General features: G+C 42.1%; 1 pseudogene across 1 annotated transcript; it reads left to right on the top strand.

The window, feature by feature from the left end:
- Positions 1-3274: 3274 nt before the first annotated feature.
- On the top strand, positions 3275-8509 carry LOC146459792 (uncharacterized; annotated as a pseudogene). Its single transcript, XR_014857816.1, has 2 exons — positions 3275-4216; positions 7464-8509. The product of XR_014857816.1 is annotated as an uncharacterized LOC146459792 (transcript).
- The last annotated feature ends 580 nt before the right edge of the window (positions 8510-9089 follow it).

Here is a 9089-nt window from a genome sequence, read left to right on the forward strand (position 1 = left end):
GGGGCCCTTCTTGCCTTCATCTTCTTCTAAGTCTTGAATCTTGTTACATTTGTCATTCTTGCGATTTGTGCAATATTTTTAATGAATGTTTTTAGCTAGCAAGAAAAATCTTTGTTACTTTTACGATTTTTGCTATTTCTTCTATACTTTTCTAATAGCCGTTTTCTTTGCGACAATTGCAAAAGTAATTTGGTAGGCGATTTTTGCGATATTTGTAATAAATGTTTTTAGCTAGCAGGAATAAATCCTTGTTACTTTTGTGATTTTTGCTATTTCTTCTATACTTTTCTAATAGCCGTTTTCTTTGCAGCAATTGCGAAAATAATTTGCTACCAAATTCTTGCTAACAAGATCGATCCTGGACATAAGTGAACATGACAGTGAATAAATGAAACTGATGAATTGGAAATTACAGCCGGTGATCGTGGATTACTGAACAAGTTTGTTTGTTTGTCAGACGTTAAACATTTTTTTAAAAATGTATACACTGAAGCTCTGTTTTAAAGTATTTACAAGCTGTTTATTGAAACCAACGGTATACAAAACGGGTTCCCATGAATTTTAATGGAACCGAAAAATAGGTACAGATGGGTTCCCATGATCTCTAGGCACAGAACTGAAAAATTGTTTTCCATGGGATTTGAAATCCTAGGGCTTGATATTTGTGTTACTTAATTCTCACATCTTAAGCTCAGGGTGTATATACATGTATTATTTCATTAAATCACCAGAACCTTATTTTCAACACAATTTCACAAATACAAAATATCATCTTAATTTCTCACACACCACTGGTACTCATGCCAAGCTGGCCGCTGCAGCCTGACCCTTATTTGTAAAACCAAACCAAAAAACTGTTTCAACTTACAAGCAATAAAAATGGAAAAACTAGCAAAAATACAAGGCTTGTACATTGACTTCATAAGTTACAAACTGAATTTTAAGGGTGGGTGGGTGGGAAGGTCAGTATATGGTGGATGCAACAAAGGCAACTGCCAACCTTAAGTTCACATGACCTTCATGTATGACCTGCATGTAGTAGCCTCGATCAGGGATATGTGAGAAAAACATTTTCTACCCATTTTGTTCCACTCAGCCCCTTACCATCTAACCGGTATCCTTTTCTTTTGGTTGGGAGAATATGTTTTTTGTAATACCTTTTAACTCATAGATATGCAAAGCATACCGGTAGAAATCACTTATTGGAGGGTTCCTATGCAAATTTGTTGCTTACTAACTCACATACTTGATATGATCATTACTTATGTGCAAAGTGGCATTAGCTTGATTAATAAGCCATGCAATCACTTGGTAGATACTATTTCAAGCAAATCACAACACAGGTTATTAAATAGACTTGCATTATTTGTTTTTGACAGTTTGGACAGTGGTTTGCTGATCAATTTTGAAAATGTATTAGTTCATCTTTGTAGCTTAGGTCAATTTTCGTTTGAGTTTTGAAAAAGGAAAACGAACCTTTGTGAAATGGTAAAGCGAAAGAAAAACTTCTAAGGAATATTCGACAATTTAAAAAATGGACTCTGAGAGTTTACATTAAGGAAATCACACTTCAAGGACAGATATGTACTGCACTGAGTGGTTTTCTCCCTCCTAAAAGACCAAAACAACGTACATCTCATACTTTTTTTAATTGTTCCTCTTCTTTTGCACAGACATATGAGAAGATAAAAGAAATAATGAATGTAAGTATGAATGTGCTCAGTGTAAAATTGTTTAATTATTGGTTCTTGTGATTGCACTTGGAAAGTCAATACATGTACATCCACGGGAAAATTAGATACCTATTGCAAAAGTTAAATACTAATTTTTGAACTGAGCTTTTATTTCTTCCTCTTATCACTCCCACCCTCCTTCTCTAACTTTCTTAGCTCATCTCCCTTTCTCCTGCCCTCTCTCCTTCCTCCAGCCCCTTCCCTAGTTAACTCGTGAATGCGCGAATGCGCAATGAACGAGTTATAGTGATAGCTGACTGTTGACTTGGTTGGTCGGTCGGTTTTGTCGTTAACTTTCGGGTGTGCGCAGTGAATGAGTTTTTTAATTTAATTAGTGGAAAAAACACGCAAACATTTATTGTTCATGGCGCATCAGGAATTTTTTTATTCAATATGTAGAGAATAATTTGACGATCATTTAGTGCAAGAATGGAGATTTTTTGTTAAATCTGAGCAAAGTTACAAGTTTCTTTTCAGTTTTTCAGAAAGTCCGGGGTCGTAAACTCAATTAGTGAAAAAAAAAAACAAAAACACATGAACATTTTTTTCACGAGGCTTCAGAATTCTCTTATTCATTCTGTAGAGACAATTATTTTAGTGTAAGAATGGAGATTTTTCGTTGAATCTGAGCAAAGTTATAGGTTTTTTTCGATTTTTTTTTACAAAGTTTGGTGTCTTTTAAGAATTAAAAATAATTTAATTTAGAAATAATTTAATTAAAATATAATTTAATTTAAAAGTAATTGTCGGCATGGACTTTGAATAAACAAGACGCTTTTTAGAGCTTTTACCTTTAGCACTAGTGGCCTTATTTATTGTAGGCCTTGCCGATTTTTTAACCTAACCTCCCTTCGCGATTGAACTAACTGAGTCGTTTTAGGCAGAAAGAATGCGTGACATAGCGTTGCGCAACTTGAAATTTTGTCACCAGAAAATGTCTTCAGCTGCAAGAAGCGCTCTTTTTAACTGAAATGTTCCCTGCTAATCATAACTTTTTGCATACATGAAAACTCGACATCTTTCATCATATTTTTCCATCAAGTAGATTAGTTTGCTAAAAAAAAACTTGTTTTGCTGTCAGTTTTCACGCCAAAGCGGAACGTGCCATGTCACGGATCATTGACGCCGTAAACAAAATTATGCAAATTTCTGGTGAAATGAACACTTTAAGATCTTGTCAGCTTTCATAGAGGTTTCAAAGGGAAAAAATGTTTCATTTTCGAAATTTACAACTTGTAATTTTTGGGAAAGAAAAAGAACGCAGTCGATAAATAATTCTTATTTAGCAAGAGCTTGTCATATTTCATTATTTTTACTTGAGGATTGCATGGACTGAACTCCAAAGGAAAAATTTCACGCATTTATGTCGGGCATGAAATGTAATGCGATACTTTGTTGAACAGATTTCCCTTTGTGATATCGGCTTGAAAAACGCAAATCTACCTGGAAGTTAAAAAAAAGTATGCCCTACAGTAATTTTGTAATTTTAATAAAGTTTTACAACATAATTGTAAAACGCAGTTAATGGAGCGTGACACTCTTGGGCTCAGTTGTTACTGTGTCAACAGTTAGCATTACGTAATGCAAATTGGTCATGGATGTACTTTTACTCTCCTTGTACAATACCTATTCTTCTAGCATGTTGCAATACCGTCTGTTACATTTATATCCTTCGTTTTGTATGGCTAAAAGGTATAAATACCTCTATTCATGTCTCGTTCAGCGCTACGTGAATCTCATGTATTCGATAGTACTTTACTTGCCATTGGCTTAGTCCTAGACATATGTCTAACTATAAAAGGTCTAGTAAAAGTCCGAGTATCACTTGCTTGCTGTATTACCTACTGTAAGGTCTACCTTTAGTGTCTCTATTTTGTAATTATGGCTCGTCCACGTGGGAATCTAAAAGCCGCAACTGGTCGCGCTCGCAAACAGGATAATCTCTCGTCCTTATCCACTGAGGTGCTTCGCCTACGCCTTCAAGCCCTGAATCTACCGATTACTGGCAGTAAAGCAGATTTGGTTTCGCGCCTACAGGCTGTCCAACATCCTCGTGCGGCTCCTTCGTACAAAGCCCAGTCGGGTACAGAAACGCTCGGCTAGGCAGCGTAAAGACCGTCCCGCTGATAGCCAACCAGCTGTTGCTGTTGCTGTTGATTTCGACGGGGACGCCAGCGAGGTTTCGTCCGGTAGCTCGGTGGCTGACCTCGATGATCTCCTCGATTTTCCTCAGTCTGGTTCTCGGGCCGACCAGGAGACGTCGCCTTCTTCACAGCCGTTCACTGAGACGCAAATGGCCGCCATTCAGGATACGGTCCGTTCATCTCTCGAACAGGCGCTGCAGAGTTTTCCTTTCCAGCCCACGTATCTCACCAACGCTACGCCCGCCACTTCAAACCTGCCACAACGCAGACCAGGTGCAGCTACTCCTCTGGGCCTTACGCGCCCTCTAGACAAGAGTTTAACGGACAAGATTCTACGGGGTGAGTACATTGACTTTACCATGTTATTGCCCGATTCATTAACTCGGCCCCAGACTCCCGACATCCAGCTTCGTTTAGATGACTCGGTCCCAGGCTCTTCCGCCCCTCTGACCATGGTACGCAAACGGAAACCTGTTATTGACACTTTTCATAAGTGGTTAGACGCCTACACCGCCTATATGTTAGTGATCGTTGAGTCGTACCCTCGGCGATCGCTCGAACTGCTGAAATACCAACAAATTATAAGCAGAGCAGCTACAAAATTTAAGGGTCTGGCCTTCCTCTCCTATGATGAACAGTTTCGTCGTAGGGCCGCCTACGATCTAACTCTCAACTGGGACCAGGTTGATTTGGAACTCTGGACCGTGACCTTCTCTGGCCTTGCTAAGCCACACTGTCTTGTCTGCTCCAGCCCGTACCACAGCCAAAGCGACTGCCCCAGTGCCGACCCGTCCCGCCCGCAGCCCAAGAGTGGACCCGTCTGCTTCCGCTTCAACCGGTCGTCTGGGTGTGCCTCCAGTCCTTGCCCGTTCCCGCACGTCTGCCGTCGCTGTCGATCTTCTGCCCACTCCATTATCAACTGCCCCAGCGGTTTCTCCAAGAGTGGTCAACGACACCGTGGTTCTAACAGCTCCAGCGACAGAAGCAAGAGATAAAGTCAAGTTTCTTGCCCAGAACTCTGTACCATCAGTATCCACCCCTATTAATGTAGTTGTTTTGGAACGGGAACTTTCTCAGCACCCTGATCGTATTTTTGTTAGTAACGTAATTACTTCTCTTCGTTATGGTACACATGTCGGCTATACCGGTCCTCATAAACCTCGCGTATCTCGAAATCTCATATCAGCTATTCAGCACCCCGAGGTAGTTTCAGGTAATCTTCGCAAGGAGCTTGGTTTGGGTCGGGTGGCAGGGCCATTTAATTCCCCTCCCCTCCCTAATCTCCAATGTCACCCTGTGGGTGTGGTACCCAAAAAACACTCTTCAGAATGGCGCACGATCTATCATTTATCCTACCCAGAGGGCGATAGTATAAACGATCATATCCCTAAGGACCCCTACACTCTTCAGTATGTTCGGGTGGACGATGCCATACATATCCTCCAGTCTCTGGGCCCGGGTTCTTTCATGGCTAAAACTGATCTTAAATCAGCCTTTCGCCTTATCCCCATTCATCCCGACGATTGGCACCTCCTTGGGATACACTGGCAGGACCAGTACTATGTTGATCTCTACCTCCCCTTTGGGCTTCGCTCAGCCCCTTTCCTCTTTAATCAGTTTTCTGACGCCCTAGAATGGATATTGAAGCACAATTACGGGTTGCAGCATGTCCTGCATATTCTGGACGATTTTTTCATCGCTGAACAATCCCGCATGCAGTGCCTCACCAGTTTTAGTACGTTACTCCGCCTTTTCATGTCCGTGGGAGCTCCGGTGGTCGCGTCCAAAACCCTGGGCCCCTCCCAAGTGCTTGAATTTATGGGTATTGAGCTAGATACCGTACGTATGGAGGCCAGGCTTCCCGAGGACAAACTTCAGCGCACCCGGGATTTACTCAACTCTTTTACCCAGCGCCGGTCCGTACGCTTAGTAGAACTCCAATCCCTTATCGGAACTCTTCAATTCGCATGTAAGGTAGTAGTTCCTGGGCGAACTTTTCTGCAGCGTATGATAAACCTTACCAGGGGGGTCCCTAGCCGCTTTCACCATATCCGTCTAAACAAAGAGTTTTTCAAGGACCTAACCATGTAAGTAAGTAAGTAAAGTAAGTAATTTATTTAGTGTCAAATACACAGGGGGTGGTCTCCCAGTCCCCCGAGCCACAGGCTCATGATATAAGTGTTTGACAGTATATAAAAAAAAGATAATAACTACTAATTAAATTAAAAAGTAACATCTAAATATAAATAAATAAAAATAAATCGGGTCAGAGGCAATTGCTGCATTGACAGCCGTTAAAATTTAACTTAGTTAAAAGTCTCCGAAAGGATGATGCATTAGGTGCGTTTTTTACAGCAGATGGCAACTGGTTCCAGATGTGTGAGATCATGTACGCATATGAGCCATGAAGGAATCTACTATTGTATGAAGTTTGTACAACATTTAGACCATTGCTTCTAAGATTATATGGTGTAACTCGGGATTTGAATAAATTGGCTACATAGCCTGGACCATTCTCCCTGAAACATTTAAAAAATATCATCAAAGATTGTTCTATGCGTCTATGTTCCAGTGTATTCATGTCTGCCATCCTAAGAATTGATTCATAATCAGTACTTTTCCCCATGTTCATTATAGTTCGTAGACCATAATAGTTCGCATCTTCCAGTTTCTTGTTAAGTGTTTTACCTATACCCATAAGTAAAGAGTTGCAGTATTCAAAATGTGATAATACAAAGCTCTTATAAAGAAGCAACATAGTGTTTGCCGGTACTAAGCGCTTAAGGCGGCGAAGTGCGCCTATCTTAGAATATACTTTCTTCAGCATGATACTTATATGTTCTTTAAAAGATAATTTGTTATCTAAACATATTCCTAGGATCTTTAAGTGGTTGTTAATATCAACGGGAGTGCCGGCAAACTCCAGGTCATATCGATAGGATGAGTTCCCAAGGATCATCGCTTGGGTCTTGTCCTCGTTAGCCTGTAGATAGTTAGAGGCAAACCAGGAAGATAGCTTTGCCATGTCTTGGTTTAATAAATGTTGAAGAACAACTGGGCTATAATCCGCCGTATATTGAGTTGTATCATCTGCATAGAGGCGGAGGGAAGAAACGGTGACAGTTTCGTTTATGTCATGTGGAAAGCTTTCCTTGCTGGGTGGCATGGGCGGTCTTTCTTTTTAGACACCACAGTTACCCCTTCTCCGGATTTGGAATTATATACTGATGCCGCCAGTTCTATTGGTTTTGGGGGTTATTTTAATGGTCAATGGTTTCAGGGAAGGTGGCCCCCTCATCTTCAGTTGGACTCGACTCGGGGTATCAGTATAGAGTGGCAGGAACTTTTCCCGATAGTTGTCGCGTGCGCCATCTGGTTCCCGCGTTTCTCGGGGAAACGAATTCAATTTTGGTGCGACAACGAATCAGTCGTTGCCATCATTAACTCGGGCCATTCAAAGGTCCCTCGTATCATGGACCTTCTTAGGTTCCTTGTCCTCATCTCCATGAAACATAATTTCTATGTCAGAGCTCGTCACGTCCCCGGGGTCTCCAACGAAATTGCTGATGCCCTCTCACGTTTTCAGGACGCTCGATTCCGGGCAGTGGCTCCCAAGGCAGAGACCATCCCCTGTACCATCCCGCCTTTGCTCATGACCCTCTAAGGGAGGAAGTCCAAACTTACGCGAACTGGGGTCTGGCATGGAGTACCAACCATACGTATGGGTCAGGGGAAAAAAGGTTCATCCGATTTTGCCTTATGAACCGAATTATGTCCAGCGAAGGAGATATACTTCCAGCCACAGAAGGTACTCTGGTTTATTTTGCTTCATACCTTGCCAGGACAGTAAGGCATAGTACCATTAAGCTCTATTTATCCGCTGTTCGTAATCTCCATATCTCTTGTGGGCACGGTGATCCTCTCCAGGGTAAATTACTTCTGAAAAAGGTCCTTCGGGGAATCCTTCGTTACCAGGGCCAGACCCGCATCCTCCGTCAACCTGTCACTCCGGGCGTGCTGCTGGCTATTCAGCCCATACTTCGCACGTGGTTGGGGGAACGAGATTTTTCAATGATTTGGGCGGCCTTTACCCTAGCCTTTTTTGCGTTTCTTCGGTGTAGTGAATTCACATATCCAGGGACCTTTAAGTTTCGCCCTCAGTTTGATTTATCTGCCGACTGTGTATCATTTCATCCTAGTCTGGCTTGCCCGCAGCAGATGTCAATTTTTCTTAAGGCTTCTAAGACTGATGCCTTTCGCCAAGGGCACACGCTCGTTATTGCATGTTCCGCTTCGCAGGTTTGCGCAGTTACTCCTATGCGCAATTATTTTCTAGCTGCTCGTCCCCGTGGGCCGCTTTTTGTCTTTCAGTCGGGCCGTTTACTTACAAGGTCGGTGGTCGTTAACCTCCTACGGGATGCAGCACGCAATGCCGGTGTACCCCATAATTCCCTCAAAGGGCACAGTTTTCGTATCGGTGCTGCTTCAACAGCAGCTGCTGCAGGCATGCCAGACTGGCTTATTAAAGTCTTAGGAAGGTGGTCTTCGGACTGCTATCAGCTTTACATATGCACGCCCCGCAATGTGTTGCTGTCCGCTGCGCCGCGCATGGCCAGCGTTACTTTCCCGTAATTGTTGTTTTTAGTTGGCTTGGGGGGATACTTTCTTCGCAAGTATCTGTGGCGGTTAAGTCTCGCAGCGACTTCCCCAAGCTTTGTGTTTTTAGGCTATTTTTAGCTCTATAACCTTGAAGCTCGTTATATGCTTTTATCCAGCGCATGCCGGCGGAGTCGTAATTTTGTAATTTTAATTCCCAAAAAACTTCACTTGCCCATCAGGCAAGTGATGGTCAGAATCCACTAGCCCGATCGCAAAATCCACTAGCCCCGGACTATCGGACAGGAATTTGCATAACATAGCTGCACAGGGCGTGCTTCTATGAACTTTGAATTAAAAAACACGTGATTTTTTTAATCGGCCTATCAGAATAATCTTATTCAATCTGTAGAGAATAATTTGACAATCATTTCTATAGTACAAGAATGGTTATTTTTCGTCACATAATCGGGCAAAGATATAATTTCTTTTAGCTTTCAAAGAAGTTTCCGTAGCCGTCTAAATTTCAATGACTATGTTTCTGTTAAATTCAATTACTATGATATGTCTATCTGCATTCACGAGTTGGCTCACAGGAGCCTTTGATTTTTTAATT

Source organism: Pavona decussata, unplaced genomic scaffold, assembly GCF_977016875.1.
Source record: "Pavona decussata unplaced genomic scaffold, jaPavDecu1.1 SCAFFOLD_216, whole genome shotgun sequence".
NCBI classification, from domain to species: Eukaryota; Metazoa; Cnidaria; class Anthozoa; order Scleractinia; family Agariciidae; genus Pavona; species Pavona decussata.